Here is a 19,305-nt window from a genome sequence, read left to right as displayed (position 1 = left end):
GGACTCCTAGCACCTCCCTGCAGAGGACATCTAACTCCATCTTCTGGCTGTCAAATCTGAGACATTTCTAATCACAAATAAATACTTTAAGTGATTGTTGTAGAAAATCAGGCTTCTCTAATGTTAATCAAAAGCATCCATTAATCAGTGCTTGACAAATCTATTTAAAACAAAAGAGAAAAGAAAAAAAGGCTCTCAACTATGATTCAATGCTGTTGCAAGATCCAACAAGAGAGACAGGATTATGCTGAAACAGATTTCCAACAGAACCATGACATCTAATCCAAACTCGAATAAAAGACAAACTGACAGATATTTTGACGGGAAATTGAACTTAGAATTCAGAAAAAAACTGCAATATAGTTTAGAACTTTCATTCCAAGATCTCTTTTAGCATGTTAGACCTCAGGCTTCAGAACATGTCAAATTTCTTAGATTTCTCCCAGGTTCTCTCTTCCTGCTCCACCTGCAAAGGTGTTTTACAGTAAGAGTCTCGCCTATCCGACCCCACTTATACGATGCTCTAGATTATTCAACATATCTTGTTGACGTCACAGCATTGTCAATGAGATGCACACGGGCTTCTCTTTCACTTTCCTCGCATCAAGTTTATTTAAAAGGCAGCAGTGTTAGGTAAGATTCTTGGGCACATTAAGTTTTAAACTCTTACTGCTTCCTCTTTTGAAACATGCATTCAACATACTTCCATTTTATCCCTTATCCACTTATTCTGTATTATCCAACAACCTGTTGGTCCTGTTTACATTGGATAATCAAGTCTCTACTGTACTTGGGCAATTTCACATCCTGTGTTCCAGGGCTCAGTCCATAAAAGAGCACAGTTTTGATCCTTCTAGGACTCAGTAAAATTGCCTCTGCCAGATGCCCTGGCCCTCCAGCCATGAAAGATAGAGCAGGACATTTCCTGTGCTGTAGTGGGATTAACTAACATTATGAGGTCAATTTTCAAAAGGTACTGCACCAACATGTAAGTTGTACATAAGAACAGCCAGTTTGGTAAGACTCATGGTCCATCTAGCCCAGTATCCTGCTTCCAGCAGTGGACAATCCAGGTCACAAGTATCTGGCAGAATCCCAGAGACAAACAGTGGCTTTCCCATTTCTATCTCAATAGCAGACTATAGACTTTTCCTCCAGGAACCTGTCCAAACCTTGTTTAAACCCAGATTATTTACCTGTTCTTACCACATCCTCCTGCAATGAGTTCCAGAGCTTAACTATTCATTGAATGAAAAAGATTTCCTCCTATTCATTTTAAAACTATTACCATGTAACTTCATTGAGTGTTTACACCTGTTCCACTCCATTCTGGAATTTGTAGACCTCTATCATATCCCCTCCTTAGCCATCTCTTCTACAAGCTGAAGAGCCCTAACCTCTTAAGCCTTTCCTCGTACAAGAGGAGTTCAATCCCCTTAATCATTTTTGTCGCTCTTCTGTTCATTTTCTAAGTCTGCTATATCCTTTTTGCGATACAATGACCAGAACGGCACAAAATAACATATCTTATTTTCTATCCCTTTCCAAATAATTCCTGGCATTCCTAGCAAACTCAAATGTGGATCTCTTGTCAACAGACTGAAAACCTGATCATATCCCAACTATAAAGGTCACACACTGTAGCCAAAAGAATTTATACGTACCTGTTTTAACACATACACTTAGCGCCAGAAGTTACCACAGACTGTTGTATTAGAAAGATAAAAACTTTTTTTCCTGGCTGATAAAGTTATGAGAAGATTGGGGTGCTGGATTTTCTGTTTGAGACAGTCTTACTGTCATGTCGTTTGTTATCTGATTTTATGACTGTGATTATAAGTAAACCACCCTGAGCAAACCAATACTGTTTAGGCAGCATATAAGCATTTTAATAAACAAAGATATCACACTGTTTTTGCTTGCTACTTGCTCTAAACACTTACAGAAGGCAACATGGCAGACAAATGATGCTGTCTTACTTTCACTGGAAGTGACAGTCACTATGAATCAAAACAGTTCAATCCCACTAAATTGTTTTACGAAACATAAAACAGATTAGCAACCGCAAGACCCTCCTCATCTGCCCATTTCCCAATAACCAAAAATCCAAAGATATCTAGCTTTCTGTCACCTTCCTTCTTATAAGCTGAGCTTATCCCATGTTTTCTTGCATTCTGATACTATTTTTGCCTTCACTGGGAGGCTGTTTTTATTCACTGAAGAAATATTTCCTAGTCTCTCCTGAATTTACCCCTTCAACAGCAAGGCATAAATCTTGTTCTAGAATTCCCTTTCCACTGAAAAAGGCTTACTTCTTGTGGATAATTTATACCTTTGAGTTTTTTTATTACAAATCATAATACCCTTCTTCCTACTTTTCTCTGAAGCATACATGCTTAGTTCATGGAGTTTCACTTTATAAACTTCTGGTACAGACTCTGCACCATTTTTGGTAACCCTTCTCTAAACTGTCTCTACTCTTGTCTACATTTGCATACAAAAATTAGTAATCCCTAACCAAATGGTGAAATGTTTTATCTTGATAATTTCCTTTCCTTTAGTTAGCTGCACCGTTCTGAATAAATGGGTGTTACCCCCTCCTATCAGCAGATAGGGGTTGAGAGAACAAAAAATGATATCTTTCCAGGAAAACCTCAGCACATATCTGCCGAAACAGCAGAAGGTCTCTTCATAACCATGCCCCATCAACCACTACAGCTGCAATGATTATCAAGCGAGCATATCATAGAGTGGCATTCGCTAACCTGTATATGCCAGGATTGACTCAATTTTTTTGTTTTTTTTCTTTGAGACTGAAAAGAAAGGAGCAGAGCACCAAGTCAGTCCCAGACACCAATCTTCCGACAGCAGGTTTCAGAACAGTGTGATTGACTAAAGTCCATAGACCATTATTAAATGGACTTGGGGAAAATCCACTATTTCTGGGATAAGCAGTATAAAATGTTTTGTACTTTTTTGGGGATCTTGCCAGGTATTTGTGACCTGGATTGGCCACTGTTGAAAACAGAATGCTGGGCTTGATGGACCCTTGGTCTTTCCCAGTATGGCAATTCTTATGTACTTATGTATATGTAATCATCAAGGTAAGAATTTCACATTCCCTAACATCAGCTGCACCGTTCTGAACAAGTGGGATGCTCCCAAGCAAATTTACTGGGCAGGGGAAGACAATGCCCCACCAATGACTGCTCTGCCAAAGCCCACACAGGCTCTAAGGAATGGAGTGACGACCATGTCACCCTGTAAATGGCTTCCAGAGAAACTGCTCAGGCCTCTGCCTAGAAAGCTGCCTGAGCCTAAATCGAGTGAGCTCCCAATCCTAAAGGCACCTGTCTATACCTTTATATGTAAGCGGACTCCATAGCTGTCTTGATCAACCTTGCAATAGAAGCCTTGGAAGCTGCTTGACCCTTTCTAGAGCCATGGAAAGGATGAAGAGGTGGATTCCCTTCAAATAATGCACAACATCCACCAGACATCCAGTTTAGGCAATATCCTAGCTGAAGCATCAGAGCCCTCCTCCACAATGAGGGCCGACAGACATCTCAGTTCACATGGGAATGGAGAAACCACCTTGGTAAGGAAGAAAGGAACCATGCAAAGAGACACAATCTTCTGAAAGGGAGAAGAACAGCCTCCTGCAAGACAAAACTTGCAACTCTGAGCATCTCCAAGCCAATGCAATTGCAACCAGAAAATCCTTAATGGTAGATGATCCTGGAGAGCAGCAACAGAACCAAGGGCAGGTCTCCCAATGGCAAGAAAAGTCAAACTGGAGGACGGAGATATGCGACCCCTTTCAAAAACAGGGCCACCTCCCTACATGCAGCCAAGGAGGCACCCAAGAACTTACCCTAAAAATTGGAAAAGGCAGCCACCTGCATTGAAAAAGAAGTCAGTGCCAGGCCTTGTTCCAGGCCCTGCTGCAGGAATGCAAGAAGGAGGGGTGTATGCAGTGTCCACCCAACAAAAAAAAGGTTCAAACACCTTCCAAACCCTCACATAAGGCTGAGGCGTGGAAGTCTTTTGATACCTGAGCAAAAGTAGATAACCGTGGACTAGAACCCATGCTTCTCCAAGTACTGCCTCTCAAGGACCAAATCGTAAATCGATTTTCCATTTCCACCAGCTATTTTTGGAGAAGAATGCAGTGCCTTGTCAGTGGTTCGGGTATCAAATGCACCAGATCCACAAGCCCTCGATGAACCAAGAGAAGAACAAGGTGAGGATGCCGCATAATCCTGCCCAAGAACCAGCCTATCAGAGGCCAATGAGGGAGGACCTAAAAGGACTCATTCACCAGCAAAGATTAAACAAGAGCATCTATCCCTTGTGGCTACAGTAGTGCTCTGCCTTGCCTTGGAGCGGGTCACCATTAGGTCAAACACTAGTGGGCCTATTGGTCCTGAAAGGGTTGGAAGGCCACTGCTCCCAGCTCCCACGGACCCAGGACAGACGAGAAAGTTGGCAAGGACAACATCCAGGCGTGCAATGTGGACTACTGAGAGAGTTTGTAGACGCTTCTATGCTCTCTGGGAGAGGAGTTCCACCTTCAAAGCCATCGCCTGACTCCTGGCATTAACCTGCTTGTTGATATAGGCTACCACTGTAGCATTGTCTGACAACCAGGCACTCTCCCCCTGGAATAACGGAGGGGAACACTTTCAGGGACAGGTGTACTGCTCGTTCTTCAGGCGGTTAATGGACTAAGAGGCTTCTTGCAGAGACCACTTTCCCCAGATTACTCTTCCTCTTCAAAGGACTCCCTAGCCAAAGAGACTTGCATCTGTGAGCACAATGATTCAGTTTAGGGAACCTAAAGGAAGATCTCGCAGGAAGTGAAGAAAACTGTCCCACCAGACCACACTGGCTCTTGCCTTGGCCGAGAGCAGCAACTGGCACTCAAGTCCTGAAAGACCAGGCTCCAGAAAGACAGAAGGACTGACTGAAGAGGCCGCATTATGCTTGTGCCCAAGGCACCACCTCCAATGTCGCCACAGAGCCCCAGAGCTGTAAATAGTCCCAAACCCCGGGACCTTCAGGCGGGAAACTAGCCCCCGCACTGTATCCAAACAGACCCCCAGGCACTCCAAGACCTGAGAAGAAAGCAGGTGACTTGACATGATTCACCAACTAGCCTCTCTAAAAGGGCTGTGAGCTGCGAAGTGGCCAACCTGGCCTCCATCTTTGAGCTGGCTCAAACCAACCAGTCATCCAAGGAAGGACTTGCATGATCAGGTGCTCGAGATGCGCTGACCACCACCACGGAAAAGAAGGGCCCAAAGAGAAGGGCCGAAATTGAAAAAGGTGCTCCGAAATACAGAAGTGAAGGCACTGCTTGGGTGTTCCACAAAGGGCATATGCAAATAGGCCTCTGTGAGGTCCAAGGATGTCAAGAAGTCAGGCGCAATGAGGCAAATATGGACAAGAGGGTGCCCATTAGAAAATGTTGTACCCAAAGGTAGGAAAACAGGTGTGGCAAACGGATCCAGGTACTTCAAACACAGACCAAGGAACAGCTAATATGAGATTAAACCTTTTATTGATGATTCTTAATGAAGACTCGACACAGCACAGTGTTTAAAAAAGAGTTTAAAAAAAGGTTTGGATAATTTCCTAAAAGAAAAGTCCATAAGCCATTATTAAGATGGACTTGGGAAAATCCACTGCATACTCTAGGATAAGCAGCATAAAATCTGTTTTGCTGTTCTGGGATCTGGATTGGACACTGTTGCAGACAGGATGCTGGGCTTCATGGACCATCAGTCTGTCCCAGTGTGGCAATGGGAAAATTAGGTTCTTACCTTGGTAATTTTCTTTCCTTTAGTCACAGCAGATGAATCCATTAACTGATAGGTTGTATCCGCCTACCAGCAGGTGGAGATAGAGAACACTAAAGAACCACAGTGACCCTTGGACGGCTAGCCCCAACTGCCTTTAGTATTTGAAATTTCCAAAGCAGAGTGAATAAGAAAGGTAACATCACATAAACTTTCCTCACAGCGAACAAATGCCCCAGAACCGGAGCAATAACCATACAAAGGAGGGACGATCTCAACCTCCTATAATAGAACAGCATGTAGAAATTCTGAGAACTGGTTTCCAACTTCTCCCAATGAGATATATCTGAATGAAAGATCTGAACAAAAAACAAAGTCAGACAGGGAGGAATCATGGATTCACCTGCTGCGACTAAAGGAAAGAAAATTACCAAGGTAAGAACCTAATTTTCCCTTCCTTGTCATCAGCAGCAGATGAATCCATTAACTGATGGGATGTACAAAAGCACTCCCTACTTAGGGCGGGAACAAGCCACTCCGTAAGCAAGCACTTGTGCTCCAAAAATCGTGTCCTGGTTCGCTGCAACATCCAGCCTGTAATGCCAGACAATGAGAGCTGAGAAGCCCAGGTAGCCTTACTACAGATCTCTTGAAGACAGAGTGCACCCGTTTCAGCCCACGAAGAGGAAATCGCTCTCGTGGAATGCGCCTTAAACGCTTCAGGCGGAGACTGGCCTGAAAGCAGATACGCAGAAAAGATGACTTCCTTGAGCCAACGGGCTATAGTGGCCTTAGACGCCAGACCCACGCGTCGAGGACCTGTCAACAATATAAAAAGGTGATCAGAAGTCCTGAAGTCATTTGACATCTGTAGATACTGCAACAGAGCCCTGCGGACATCCAAAAGATGTAATTGCCCAAAGGAGTCCGGGAAATCTTCCCTAGAAAAGAAAGGAAGAAAAATGGGCTGGTTCAGGTGAAATGCTGAAACCACTTTAGGCAGAAAGGAAGGCACTGTACATACCGTTACTCCGGACTCCGAGAATTGTAGAAAAGGGTCCCGACAGGACAGCGCCTGCAGCTCAGACACGCGTCTAGCCGATGTCATGGCCACCAAAAAGACTGTCTTGAGAGTCACATCCTTCTCCGAAGCTCGCATAAGCGGCTCAAAAGGCAAACGTTGGAGAGCCTTCAACACCAGCCCCAGGTTCCAGGCCAGACTAGGCGACCGCACTGGAGGGCGGAGCCGCAGCACCCCTCTGAGAAATCGGGCAATGTCCGGATGAGCAGCAAAGGACAAGCCAATGCTGCCACTTGAACCCGCCATCCTGCAAAAAGTCCAGCACCGGCGAGACAGATTGCCTTTGAAACACACCACGCCTCAAACTTGCACCAGATCCCAGCATAAGCTGTGGTGGAGGACCGCTTGTGGGCCTGCAAGAGAGTGGACATGACCTTGTTAGAGTAGCCCTTTTCTCTCAATTGCGCCCTCTCAAGAGCCAGGCCATAAGACCAAATCGGCAGGGATCCTCCATAAACACCAGACCTTGAACCAACAGGTTCAGCACCAGAGGCAAATGACATGGAGCCTCCACCATCATCCAACGGAGATCCGCATACCACGGACACCTTGGCCAGTATGGAGCGATAAGAATCACCAATCCCCGGTGTAGTTGAATCCAAAGGAGGACTCGCCCTATCAAGGGCCAAGGAGGGAACACATACAGGAGGCCTGAGGGCCAGGGTTCAGCCAGTGTATCCAACCCCACCGAGTGAGGATCTCTCCTTCTGCTGAAAAAGCGAGGGACTTTGGCGTTTGCACTTGACGCCATTAGATCCATTCCGGGTGTCCCCCATTTGGCACAAATCTTAAGAAAAACGTCTTCTGCCAGTTCCCATTCCGCCGGGTCGATTTGGTGCCTGCTGAGAAAAATCGGCTTGCACGTTGCTCTGACCTGCTATGTGAGCTGCGGACAGAAGCTGCAGGTGGAGCTTGGCCCAGTGGCAAATCTGAGCGGCCTCCGTGGCCAGGGCCCTGCACTGAGTGCCGCCCTGACGATTTATGTAGGCCACCACTGTCATACTGTCTGACAGGACCCGGACCGCAAGCCCCTTCCGAGTCTTTTGGAAGGCCATAAGAGCCTGAAATATCGCTCAGTTCCAAGCGATTGATGGACCACCCCGCTTCCACGGTTGTCCACTGACCCTCAGCATAGCTTCCCTGGCAATGCGCTCACCAGCCCAAAAGGCTGGCATCTGTTATCACCAGGCACCAAGAAGGAAGCGCAAGAGGCATTCCTTGGCGCAGCATCCTGTCAGAGAGCCACCACTCCATAGTGAGCTGGGCCGCAGGGAGCCACATTAGTCTGCGTTGATATTCCTGGGAAATCGGAGACCATTGTTGAAGCAGGGCAATCTGCAGAGGCCTCATACGCGCTCTCGCCCATGGAACCACCTCCACGGTGGCCGTCATCGACCCCAGCAGCTGGACCACATCCCAAGCTCGCGGGCGAGGCATCCACAGGAGCAGACGGACCTGATTTTGAAGCTTGCACCGCCTTTGGTCGGAGAGAAAGACAAACCCCTAGGCCGTGTCGAACCGGACCCCCAAATACTCGAGAGACTGCGAGGGGGTCAGGTGACTTTTGGGTATATTGACCACCCAGCCTAGAGCCTGCAGGACTGTTACCACTCTGGCTGTGGCAAGATGACTTTCGGCTGCCGAATCCGCTCTGATGAGCCAGTCGTCGAGGTAAGGGTGAACTCCGATACCCTCTCGCCTGAGGCAGGCAGCTACGACCACCATTACCTTGGAGAAGGTACGGGGAGCTGTGGCTAGGCCGAAAGGCAAGGCCCGAAACTGGAAATGTTTTCCCAACACCGCAAAGCGGAGGAACCGCCGGTGTGGAGGCCAGATAGGAATGTGCAAATATGCTTCTTTTAGGTCCAGAGACGTGAGAAACTCTCCTGGCTGAACCGCCGCAATGACAGAGCGCAGGGTTTCCATGTGAAAATGTCGTACTCTGAGGGCCTCGTTGACTCATCGTAAGTCGAGGATCGGTCTGAAAGACCTGCCTTTTCGAGGCATGACAAAATTAATGGAATAGCGGCTGCAGCCACGTTCGGCGGGAGGCACCGGGACTACCGCTCCGAGATGCAGCAAGACTTGTAAGGTCTCCTTTACCGCCGCCCGTTTTACGGCAGTGCCGCATTGGGACTCCACAAACACATCTCTCACCGGGGCACCGAATTCCAGTCGGTAACCTTCTCTGATCAGGTCCAGGACCCACTAATCCAAGGTAATCTTGGTCCACTCCTCTAGAAAGAGGGAAAGACGTCCTCCTATTGCAGGCATGGAGGAATGGACCGTCGTCCCATCATTGTGGAGGACGCCCCTTAACTCCTGGCCTTGACCCGGCCACTGCGGAACATTTGTTCGAGCCAAAGGAGTTCCTCTGCTGAAAACAGGTATGTTGAGAAAACCCAGCAGAGCGCCCCGAGCAATACCTGCGAGCTTCACAGAAGCGAGGTCTGGAAGAGAAGGGAAACACAGAACCTTTGGAAAGCGGCCTTGGCCTATCCTCAGGTAACCGGTGGTGTTTAGAGTCTCCCAGGTCTTTCACAATCTTCTCCAATTCCTCTCCAAATAACAGGAGGCCCTGAAAGGGTAGCCTCACCAGCCTTTGCTTAGAAGCCATGTCATCCGCCCAATGCTGCAGCCAAAGAAGGCGGCGGGCAGAAACCGCCACAGACATCTGTTTAGCCGAAGCTCTGACCAGATCATAAAGGGCGTCGGCCAAAAATGACAGGGACGATTCCATCCGCAGGGCAACCTCAGAAAGGGGGCCTCGCGCCATCAGCAGGCTGTTCCACCGCCTGCTGTAGCCAGGAAAGACATGCCCGGGCTGCATAGGAACTGCAAATAGACGCCCTTAAGGCAAGGCCCGCAATTTCAAAGGACCGCTTCAGCACGGACTCCAGCCGCCGGTCCTGCATGTCTTTGAAAGTGACCCCTCCCTCTACTGGGAGAGTGGTCTTTTTTTTGTTACCGCCATGACCAATGCATCCACTTTAGGCATCCCCAAAGGGGCCAAGTGCTCCTCACACAGAGGGTAAAGCTGGCTCAAAGCCCTGGCCACTTTCAACGGCCCATCAGGGTCAGACCATGAGCAGAAATAAGCTCTTGGATGGCGTCATGCACAGGAAAGGCCCGAGTAGGCTTCTTAGTACTTGCCATCCTAAGATTAACAGAGGAGTCCTCTGTTGGATTATTTGTAGTAAATAATTAGCAGATTTTAGTACACACAGCTTCAGCTTTAGAAATGTTAATTTCTTTCTTCATCTCTCTCTCATTCACCCCTGAATAATTCACTGCTGAGTCACTTTAAAGTTGAAGTAACAAAACATCTGTTTACTCACAGTTTGTAGTTAGATTATAATCAGACAGGCTTATATATACATATTACTATACATTTGTATAATCAGCTCCTTCCATGTGCTTAGATGGTAATGGATGCTCACACCACCATAGATCCTCTCAGGTTAGGAGAGATCATGAGCTCCATGTGCTCCATGTGCTGCATGTGCTGTGTCTGCTGTGTCTATCCCCCACAGGAAGTTGCATAGCCGTGTGACCTCTCTAAGTAATTCACATCAGAGGTCACAGAGTAATCACAGAGAAATAATAGGTGACAGGCAATGCATGTAAAATACAATAAATTCCAACAAACCCCTTCTCATGCATAACTGTCATGCAATTATTTATTCATACAAAGTCCAAGCTTTATACGCAGATTCACAAAATGTTCTCTGGGTAACGGTTTGGTCATGATGTCAGCTGTCATCTCACTGGTGTGACAATAGTGTAGACTGATGACCCCTTCTTTCACCAACTCTCGCACGTTGTGGTATTTCGTTGCGATGTGCTTGGTACGTGACTGAACCTTGTCATTCTGTGACAGTCGGATGCAGCTCTGATTATCTTCCATTATCTGGATTGGTCTCTTTTCAGCTATTCCGAAATCCAGCAAAAGTTTTTCAATCCACATCAGTTCTCTGCACGCTTCCGATACGGCCACGTATTCAGCTTCTGTAGAAGACAGACTCACAATACTTTGTTTATGACTGGCCCATGAAATTTGTACATTTCCATACATAAACACATATCCACTTGTGGATTTATAATCAGAATGATCCCCTGCCCAATCTGAATCACAGTAACATATTAGTTTTGGATTACTATTGGCTGAAATCTTTAATTTACAATCAATGGTACCCTTTAAATACCTTACCATCCTTTTAACTGCAGTCCAATCTGATTTGGTAGGTGAGCTGACCCTTCTGCTCAAAATTCCTACTGCATTTGCTATATCAGCCCTGTATGTGGTAGCTAGATATAAAGCTTACCTATGGCTGATCTATATTGGATGTTATCTGGTAAAGGTTCTCTTACTGTTTCATCCTTCAGAAATCAGTGATCATGGGAGTGCTTACAACTTGGGCATCTTGCATACCTAAACTTTCAATAAGCTCATTTATTTTCTGCTTCTGGCTTAGAAGATAAGAACCATCATTTTGTTTCTCAATTTCTATACCAAGATAGTATGACACATTACCAAGTTCTTTTATCTCAACATTCATGTTTAAACATTTTACAATGTCCTTGTACTCTTGCTCACTTTTGCTTGCAATGAGCAGATCATCAACAAAAGCTAAAATGTATGCATATTGTCCATTTGTGCACCTAGTGTACAAACATTTATCTGCTTCACCTTGCTTAAATCCTAAATTTGTTAATATTTCATGCAATTTTTCATTCCAACATTTTGCACTTTGCTTTAATCCATAAAGACCTTTGTTTAATTTACACACTAGCTGTCTTTGTTTTGTATTTATGAAACCTGTTGGCTGTTCCATGTACAAGTCTTCAGTTATATCTCCGTGAAGAAATGCTGTTTTCACATCAATGTGGTTGACTTGCATGCCTTTTGAGACTGCAATGCTCAGAAGTGTTCTAATTGTCGTGTGTTTCACTACAGGTGCAAACACTTCATCAAAACCTTCTCCATATTTTTGAAGATATCCCTTTGCCACTAATCTGGCTTTATACCTTTCCACTTTTCCTTGTGCATTCCTTTTTAACTTGAATACCCATTTGCATCCTATAGCTTTCTTGCCAGGAGGTAATTTTGTAAGAATCCAAGTATTATTTTTATCCAATGCATCAATTTCTTCTTGTGCAGCTTTATGCCATTCAGCAGCTTCTTCTGCTGGCATTTTCTCAATCTCATCCCATGTTAAGGGCTCTTGAGCTTCTGCTGACTTTGTTAGGTAAGACAGTCTTGGGGGTGGAACACCTTTGTTTTCCCTGGATGAGCGTCTGACAACAGGTTGGTCTGACCTTTCTGCATCCTCTATATCTGAGAGTTCTTCTCCAATTGATTCCCCTTCTCCAACTGTACTGTCTTCTTCAATGATCCTTTCTGTGTCTGCTTCCTCTGCCTGTTCCTCGTTAGATACAGATGAGTTGCTTTCAGACATCTGCCTTGGTATGGCATTTATATACACTGGCATGTCTATTATGGTTCTAGTTTCATATTCTGGATGATAAGGCTCATCTGGGATAATCCAGCCTTTATCAACCCTTTTGTTTTCATCAAAATATGTAACATGTCTTATGCCAACAATGCCAGTTTTCAGATTCAAAATTCTATATCCTTTGTGTCCTGGAGCATAGCCAATTAAAATGCCCCTTTCTGTTGTGGAATCCAGCTTATGCCTTCTTTGCTTTGGTACATGAGCATATGCTGTACTTCCAAATGTTCTTATGTGTGACAGGTTTGGCTTCCTACCATGCCATGTCTCATGTGGTGTGCGCTCAGCGCCTTTAGTTGGCATTCTGTTTTGTAGGTACACTGCTGTGAGAATGGCTTCCCCCCATAGTCTTTTAGGGAGATTGCTATCTGACAGCATACATCTGGTCATTTCCACAAGTGACCTAAATTTTCTCTCTGCAACAGAATTTTGCTCTGGTGTATAAGCTACTGTTGTGATATGCTGAATGCCTTCTTGTTCTAGAAATGTGCGCATGCTTTGTGAAGTGAACTCACCACCATTGTCGGTCTGAAGAACCTTTGGTTTTCTTTCAAATTTATTGCTCACCATGGCTACGTATTTCTTCAGCATGTCTGTGACTTGACTTTTTTCTTTCAGCAAATAGGCCACACAATATCTAGAGAAATCATCCAAGAATATTAGCACAAATCTGTTATTTCCCAATGATGGGATATTAAACGGTCCACATAAGTCACTGTGTATTAAGTCCAGCACTTTATTACTCCTATTTCCTGTGTATGCAGGAAATGAGGGTCTCACACCTTTTTGAGTAACACAGTCTATGCATTTCTCCATTTTACCAGCATTTGCACTTATCTGAATGCCTGTGGCTAGTTGCTTACTGTAAAGATCCTGGATCACCTTAAAATCACGATGTCCCAGGCGGCGGTGCCAGATTTCCGGACTACATTTACCATCATTCTTCCTTACTTGCGCCATATGTGAGGCTTCACCTGAAATGTTCAGCTTATAAACATCATTATGCATAAAAGCTTCAGCATACACTTCATCATTTTTAGAGATTGTGCACTTACTGTTTTCAAAATGAATCACAAATCCCTTCTTATCTAATGTAGATACACTAAGCATATTGCAAACTGCTTGGGGAATATACAAGACATCACTTACAGGAATTTCTTTAACTTCATTAGACACTTTGCATTTTAAGAATCCAATACCTTTTGCTTGGATCTTAGCAGTCCCTGCGTTTGCAGTTTTAAGAATACCTTCCTCTGGACACATTTCCTGAAAGAAATCCTTACAATTGGTTAAATGGCATGTGCTCCCCGAATCCAAAATCCAAGTACTTTCATTTGAATTATTATTTACCATAGTCAAAGATTTTTCTGCCATTAGAAAGCCCTTGTGTTTATCTTTGTCCTTCATACATTTCCTGGTTTGAAAATTCTTTAGTTCCATTGGCTTAGGTGAGCTAGAGGGAGTGTTTTGTGTTTCCTTACACCATTTAGATACATGTCCCTCCTTTCCACATGAGTAGCAAATCAGCTTGCCCTTGGGTGGAGTTTTCCCATAGCTCCGCCTTCCTCTGTTCTTTGCCAAGAAATTTGTTTCATTTCTCTCTGACTGACTTTGAGAACACATCTCCTCAGAATCATTTATTATGCATTCCTGCCTTAGTTTTGATGTTGCCTGTTCAAAAGATTGCCCTTCAATGGCCTCATTTACAGACCTAAAAACATCAAACTTCTTTGATAGTGAGGTAAAAAGAAATGCTCTTTTCAATGCATCACACATGGGAATTCCAGAAAGTTCTAGCTTTTGAAATGAAGACATAAGATGCATAATGTGATCATTACATTTACTTTTATCCCTTAATTTGGTTTTATTCAACTCTGCCAACCAAATTGGTTGCTGCTTTGCATATGTAGTTGCATACATAGTTCTCAGTTTATATAAAATGTCCTTTGGTGTATCTTTTCCCTCCACTAATATGGCTTGTTTCTCTGAGAGAGCTTCCAGAAGCATGCACTTCACATAATAGTTTGCATTGTCCCATTCAGCCATATTTTCAGCTGTTCTGTCTTGGTCTAAGCATATATTTAATCCTTTTGCTCGAAGGAGACATATGAATCTTAGTTCCCACTGCTGATAATTAAACTCAGTTAATCTAGGCACCTTGAGAGAATAGAACAATGGTGAATTTCTTCCCTCAGCCATTTTCTTAGCCTTCTGTCTGCTGTGTGGGGGGAGAGAGAGACAGACTGAATCTTTCCTTTAAAACTTAAGAGAAAAATGTGGCCTTTTTTTCTGCCTGGTAATATTTCTCTTCTTTTTCAATTCCTGGCCCTGGGCCCATAACCCTTTTGTTGGATTATTTGTAGTAAATAATTAGCAGATTTTAGTACACACAGCTTCAGCTTTAGAAATGTTAATTTCTTTCTTCATCTCTCTCTCATTCACCCCTGAATAATTCACTGCTGAGTCACTTTAAAGTTGAAGTAACAAAACATCTGTTTACTCACAGTTTGTAGTTAGATTATAATCAGACAGGCTTATATATACATATTACTATACATTTGTATAATCAGCTCCTTCCATGTGCTTAGATGGTAATGGATGCTCACACCACCATAGATCCTCTCAGGTTAGGAGAGATCATGAGCTCCATGTGCTCCATGTGCTGCATGTGCTGTGTCTGCTGTGTCTATCCCCCACAGGAAGTTGCATAGCCGTGTGACCTCTCTAAGTAATTCACATCAGAGGTCACAGAGTAATCACAGAGAAATAATAGGTGACAGGCAATGCATGTAAAATACAATAAATTCCAACATCCTCGCCTTTAGCAGGATCATCAATCGAGAGGGCCTGCAAGGCATCAGAAATAAGAGCTGGCAGCTCGTCATGGTGGAAAATCCAGACCGCATTGGAATCATCCAAATCCAGTGGCAAACAGACACCCTCCTCTGGATCATCCATCCCTGAGGGCCTGCCAGACCCCTCAGACTCCCCATAGCCTGACCATGGGGGGGAGGGGGGGAGGATATGCGCCACTTTCAGATGGGGAATTTACCCGTCTATGTTTAGCGTGTTTCCAACCCTCGTGGGAGGAAATAACATCTGAAGCCATCCCCGGGGCCTCAGCCCCCGGAGGGAAGCCAGAATGCAATTCAGTGTCAGACACCTGCGGCAGAGCTCTTTTCAGCATGAACACCTTATGCGTTAAAAGCACAAACTCCCCCTCCAAAGGGACACCACCTTGTAAGTGGTGGAGGGGCTTCCGTGTTTCAATGACTTAGAGGGCTATGCTGAAGGGTTACCCATATCAGACAGGCCTCTGAGGAGAAACCAGACAAAGAGTGTCCCAAACTGGAGGATCCAAGATGGCGTCGAGGGAGGACGTACGTTAGTTGAGTTCCAGTTTTACACCAGAATACCTGAAGAAGTAGGCGCGCTCCCCAGAGAATGGGGAAGAAAAAAGGCAAAGCCGTGGTGCTGTCCTTCTCGAACATGGCTGGGGTTCCCACCACTTCTCAGTCTACTTTGGAGAGATTCGGGGTCATAACGTCGGGGATATCGGTTCCTGCTTCGGGGAACAGCAAGGCTTTATTGCCGAATCTCAGTGGAGAGGGAGTGACTTTGAGTCCCTCTGTTGGCATGACCTCTCCAAGACCCGGAAACAGTAACACTTCGCTATGGAGGTCGACAGTGGAAACGCCCAAAGTAGGTTAGGATTATCATGCGATCCGAGGAGGTCCTGGCGCAGCATTGACTCTGGATAATAAACCAACTGGGGGATTGGAGAGTGAGCTCTTCCCCCCGAAGATATCTGGAGCGGTTTCTGTGGAGAAATTGGACCTGGTGAAGCCAAAAAATGTCATAATGGACGCACTATGGGAAGTGCTGCAGAGTGTGAATAATTCTCTTCTTCAGATGTTAAAAATTTTTCAGGAATAAATATGTGATTCTATCAATACTTATCTAACAAAGTGGAAGTCCAAGATATAAAAATAGAGACTTTGATTACGGAAATGGTTTCTCTACGAAAATCAGTTAATCTGGTAATGGACAGTCATGTTTCTTGTAAAAAAGTGGAACTTCTGGAGAACCAATTAAGGATAAATAACTTGAGAATGATAAATCTTCCTAAAATATCCTATATAGAGTGTTATATTACTAGTGACTTTTGCCTTTGATTTAGATAGGAACAATGTTTTGAAATTGTATTTCCGATACATGGCTGATAGTTTTTTGGGTTCAAAGATAAATATATTTCCTGATATATCAAGGGAATCGCAGACTAGGAGGTGTGAACTCTTGGCTTTTAAGCCAAGAATCATTGCCCTAGGTGGGACCTTCCTATAGTGATTCCTTTGTAAGTGTTTTATTTCCTTATTATTTGTTGAACCCAAGAAATTACAAGAGTTTGTGGAGTTAAAAGAACAGATGAAGAACCCTCTACAGCAACTTCCTTTAGTTACCACTGTACCGGCTGCAATTACCGATTAACCTTCCTCCCTCAGAAAATATGAATTTGTAAGATTAACCACTTGGTGTTTTTCTTTGAGATTGTTTTCCTGATCTTGGATCCCCCAATTGTGGAAAATTATATATATTGTGAGAAAATGTTTTTTCTTTTTCCTTGTATTCATTTCTGTTTTTCCTTACATTTACGTGATAAATGTGAATGTAATTAAGTAAAATGATTAAAAGCACAAACTCAGGGGAGAAAAACTCACCCTGGCCCTCCAACTCCAAATTAGGAGAAACGGATGTAGGAGCTCCTCTGGCAGCCTCTAAACGAGGTGTCCCCCTGCACTCAGACTCCGCTGCAACCGCGAGGATCGAGACATGCAGCACTTCCAAAATGGCACCCACTGCCAGCTCCATCGAGCGGGAAGAAACATCACTCACCATGCTCATACTAGCGTGAGTGTCTAAGGAGCACGTTTTTCACAGCCCCGCTGCTGATCTGCGTTTACCACAACGGGAGCAGCGCTTAACTCCCTCAGCAGCCATCGCCCGAATGGACGAAAATAGAGTAATAAAGTGGCAGCTTCGCACCAAAACTTACCCCGTTCGGAACAGCGTCTGCGGGACCTCCCCGGAGGAGCTGGGCACCACTCTCACCTCAGAAAACCGAGTCAACGAGCTCCGGTCAAGCTGCACAGAACCAGAATCTCTGGAAAAAGCCTCAGAACAACCATGCAAGTAAAAGCGCTCTCTCTCTTTTTTTTTTTTTTTTTTAACGCTGAGAGGAAAGTTGGAGGCAGGCAGCAACAGAGGGACTCCGGGAGGCGGGGGGGAATGGGTAAGGCAGGGAAAGGGCGAACCTATATGCCTTTAAAGTGGGCACCACCAGCTACAACACCCCTGCTCAACTGGCAAAGCACAGGAGCCACCCCAGGCAGTCTGAAATCCAGAAGCTGATCAAGCTACGTCCACACCTGCTGGGAGATAGAGAAATACTGAAGGCAGTTGGGGCTAGCCGTCTAAGAGGTACTATGGTTTTTCAGTGTTCTCTATCTACACCTGCTGGTAGGCGGATACAACCCATCAGTTAATGGATTCATCTGCTGCTGATGACAAGGAAAGTCAATAATAACAGACAACTGTCTACACTGGATATGAGGCAACCTGCCATTCCACAAAACATACATGAGCAGTGAAAAGGCAGAGCATCTGAAGTATTTTCCTCCGTTAAGAAAAACAAAATTTTGAGAGAAATATACTTGTAAACAGTGCATACAAAATACTGAAGACAAGGCTCCATCATGGAATAATACAGAGGTATTATAACATTGTCTTATTTTCTATCCCTTTCTTAATAATTCCTAGCATTTAGTTTGCTTTCTTGGCTACTGCCACCACACACAGAGCAGATTTCAATGTCTTGTCTATGATGACAAGATTTTTTTTTCTTGAGTGGTGACTCCTGAAGTGGAACCTAACATTAAGTAACTATGATTTAGATTATTCTTTCTAACGTGCATCACTGCATTTGTCTACATTAGATTTCATTTACCATTTGGATGCCTGGCCTTCCAATTTCCTTAAAAATAAATAAATGAATAAATCATTCATCCATCCAGGCCTTATCAAGGTTGTCAAAGGCAAGTTAAAAACTGTGTCAGTCAACATTTTATTAAATTTTATTAAATATAAAGTGTAGCGATACAAAACAAAATGATATTAAAAACATCCTAATAGTCCTGTCAAAATCTTAAATAAGGGACTATTAGCAAGCAATGAAGGACAGCCAAATGCTTAAGAGAAAAAAAAAAAAAAAAAAAAAAAGACAGCCATGTCTTAACCATCAGCAAGTCAATAGTTTACCAAGCTCCCTGTGGAAAATAATTCCAAAGGCAGACTAGTACAGTAAAAACACAACCTTGAGCAAGTTCATGTAAGTTCATCTATGGATGGAATCATCAAGAGACCTTCCAAGGAGGATCTCAATTATCTCCTAGGGGGCATAGCAAACTAAGCAAACTGACAGCAGGCCTCTTGTCCATACAGAGACTGAAAAACAAAGGACAGTAGCTTGAACTGTTTGCAAAGTTTAATGTGAAGCCAGTGTATTTTTTCAATACTAGTATCATTCTTTGCCTATAGTCATAAAAAGTCAAGCTGTAGCATTTTAGACCTGTTATAATTTCTTAGCAAATGTATCTGTAAAACCTACATAAAGAGAACTAGAATACTCCAACCTATTGGAGGATGAAGGCATATGTAAGATTTGCAAGGGCAGTGTATCTACATACAGCTTTACAGTGGCGTACCAAGGGGGGGGGGCCGTGGGGTGCCGCTCCACTACGCTAACTTCACTGATTCGCTGCAGCTCCCTCCCTCTGCCCCAGAACAGGTTACTTCCTGTTCCGGGGCAGAGGGAGCTGCAGCGAATCAGTGAAGTTAGCGTAGCGAACTCGGA

At 44.3% G+C, this 19,305-nt stretch overlaps 1 protein-coding gene across 3 annotated transcripts in view; it reads right to left on the bottom strand.

Annotated features, from left to right (window-relative positions):
- The window catches only part of CSPP1 (centrosome and spindle pole associated protein 1), a 370,862-nt gene that overhangs the window by 302,234 nt on the left and 49,323 nt on the right, over positions 1-19,305 (bottom strand). The window lies entirely within an intron of this gene.

The sequence above is a fragment of the Microcaecilia unicolor genome, chromosome 1 (assembly GCF_901765095.1).
Source record: "Microcaecilia unicolor chromosome 1, aMicUni1.1, whole genome shotgun sequence".
NCBI lineage: Eukaryota > Metazoa > Chordata > Amphibia > Gymnophiona > Siphonopidae > Microcaecilia > Microcaecilia unicolor.
This window is presented reverse-complemented; position numbering and strand designations above follow the sequence as displayed.